General features: G+C 45.6%; 1 protein-coding gene and 1 long non-coding RNA gene across 2 annotated transcripts in view; both read left to right on the top strand.

Moving 5' to 3' along the window:
* tgfb2 (transforming growth factor, beta 2) overlaps window positions 1-2,500 on the top strand; it is a 28,083-nt gene that overhangs the window by 3,188 nt on the left and 22,395 nt on the right. The gene's annotated exons all lie outside the window — the stretch shown is intronic.
* The window catches only part of LOC132983308 (uncharacterized), a 1,679-nt gene continuing 841 nt past the window's right edge, over window positions 1,663-2,500 (top strand). The window contains exon 1 of the long non-coding RNA XR_009674831.1: window positions 1,663-1,842. This is a non-coding gene — a long non-coding RNA (uncharacterized LOC132983308). The remainder of the gene's footprint in view (window positions 1,843-2,500) is intronic.

The raw sequence follows: 2,500 nt of genomic DNA, 5'->3' as shown, positions 1-2,500 counted from the left end.
ACCGCTCACACTACGAGATAACCTGAGCAGAGAATCGGGTTCCGAGCAGCCTCGAGTCGGGAGCGACCCTGCGATTGTCGGGAAAGGAAGAATCGTAGCTCAAATCGCCCCCCCCGATTATCCTGCAGTGTGAGCCGGGCTTTAGCCATCTCCGTGGCAGGAGACCCAGACGTCCCTCTCCCCCCGACAACATTTTCCAGCGCCGCTTTTGTGATTTTGAGCTGGTAAAGTGAGCTCCGGTGCCTCCCTGGGGTCTCCCTCTTCCCAGAGAGGCACCCAGGTGAATCTTGATCATAACCCTGAACCGCCCCCCAACCGACGACTTCCGCGGCTCTACTCCGAGCTCCCTCTGGATGTGTCGGCTCCTCGCCCTCTAACTGATTTCATCCACATGTATCCTCAATCTCATTCTGTCAGTCACTACCCACAGCTTTCAATCGACTGGAAAAATCCAAAGCTTTTGCCTCCAGGCTCGGCTCCCTCTCCACCACATCGGTCCAGTAGAACACCCGCATGATGCTGCACCAACAACCTGATACTTTAAAGTCCTTCACTCGAGGCGACGACTTATCTCCCTCAACAGAGGTCGTAATCCACCGTTTTCATGGTGAAACATGGCCTCAGCCTTAGAGGGGGGGGGGGGGGGGGTCGAGCTGCTGACCCCTCATCCCAACCCTCTTCACACTCAAGCTGCAAACCGCCCTCAATGCCCGCTGGAGGTCACATCCCGGAAGAAGCCGACAGAACCACCATCATCTCCAAAAAAGTAGAGATGAAATATTGAAAATTTGGAGGCAGCCAAAACCAAAAACCCTCCTCCCCCCCCTGACGGCGCCCTGAGATCCTATCCATGAAAGTTAGGTGACGACCCTAAAGGAGTCCAACACACACATGTCCAATTACACAGAATTAATAGAAGGGCACCCCCCCCCCCCACACACACACACACACACACACACACACACACCCCCAACTGTGTGGGTGAGTAACACAAGATGATTTCAGGCACATAATTTACTGGAAACTTCTAGAAAGAGAGACAGAGAGAGACCACCTTTGAGAATTGAGTCCTGCTGGATCTCTTCTTCTGTCTGTTTGTGGAAAAAGATAAAACTTTGTGTGTGTGTTTGTGTGTGTGTGTGTGTGTGTGTGTATCTGATGGATGGTGTTTGGTTTGCAGAGTGAATCTCTGGATAATCTTTGCTGCTCTCTAAATAAACTGAGTCGTGTGTCCGCTGTTGGTTTGTGCACAGAGGCTTGTAAAAACACACAAACACATGAAACACAAACACACACAGATCAGCTGCAGGAAGGAGGAGGAGGAGGGGGGAGGGGGAAAAGGGGGTCCTGGCTGTTGAACCAAAATACACAGAGCTTTTATACAGAGTTTTTTCATCTTTCCCACCAGTGCCCCCTCAGCTGTCGATGACTTAAATCATCACTAGAGAAAACACAGAGACACCTTCAAGGTTTTTATTGCTGCGCTTTAGTTTTTTTAGTTGAAGGATTGCACACACAGCTGCAGGATCAACATGACCCCCGAGGTTCATATAAAAACCAGTCTCTCTTGGAGACAAACAGGGATGGCCTTAAAACATCTACCTCAGAGGATTACTAAAGATTTGAGTTTGAAGGCAGGAGCTGCAGAGGCTGGAGAGAGACATGTTCTTCTCCTTACAGCTTTGTAACGTTTACATCAATATTTTGTCTTCTAATATTTTGTCTTTTATTCTTTTCTTTGGGCTGCATGGTGGTGCAGTGGTTAGCGTTGTTGCCTCACAGCGAGGAGGTTCCTGGTTTGAATCCCCATCGGACAGGAGCCTCTCTGTGTGGAGTTTGCATGTTACATAGATCAGTTATAGATCAGTGATAGAGTAGATATAGATCAGTGATAGAGTAGATATAGATCAGTGATAGAGTAGATATAGATCAGTTATAGATCAGTGATAGATCAGTGATAGAGCAGATATAGATCAGTGATAGAGTAGATATAGATCAGTGATAGAGTAGATATAGATCAGTGATAGAGTAGATATAGATCAGTGATAGAGTAGATATAGATCAGTGATAGATCAGATATAGATCAGTGATAGAGCAGATATAGATCAGTGATAGATCAGTGATAGAGCAGATATAGATCAGTGATAGATCAGTGATAGAGTAGATATAGATCAGTGATAGATCAGATATAGATCAGTGATAGAGCAGATATAGATCAGTGATAGATCAGTGATAGAGTAGATATAGATCAGTGATAGATCAGATATAGATCAGTGATAGATCAGTGATAGAGCAGATATAGATCAGTGATAGATCAGATATAGATCAGTGATAGATCAGATATAGATCAGTGATAGATCAGTGATAGAGCAGATATAGATCAGTGATAGAGCAGATATAGATCAGTGATAGATCAGATATAGATCAGTGATAGATCAGTGATAGAGCAGATATAGATCAGTGATAGAGCAGATATAGATCAGTGATAGATCAGATATAG

Source organism: Labrus mixtus, chromosome 11 (genome assembly GCF_963584025.1).
Source record: "Labrus mixtus chromosome 11, fLabMix1.1, whole genome shotgun sequence".
NCBI classification, from domain to species: Eukaryota; Metazoa; Chordata; class Actinopteri; order Labriformes; family Labridae; genus Labrus; species Labrus mixtus.
This window is presented reverse-complemented; position numbering and strand designations above follow the sequence as displayed.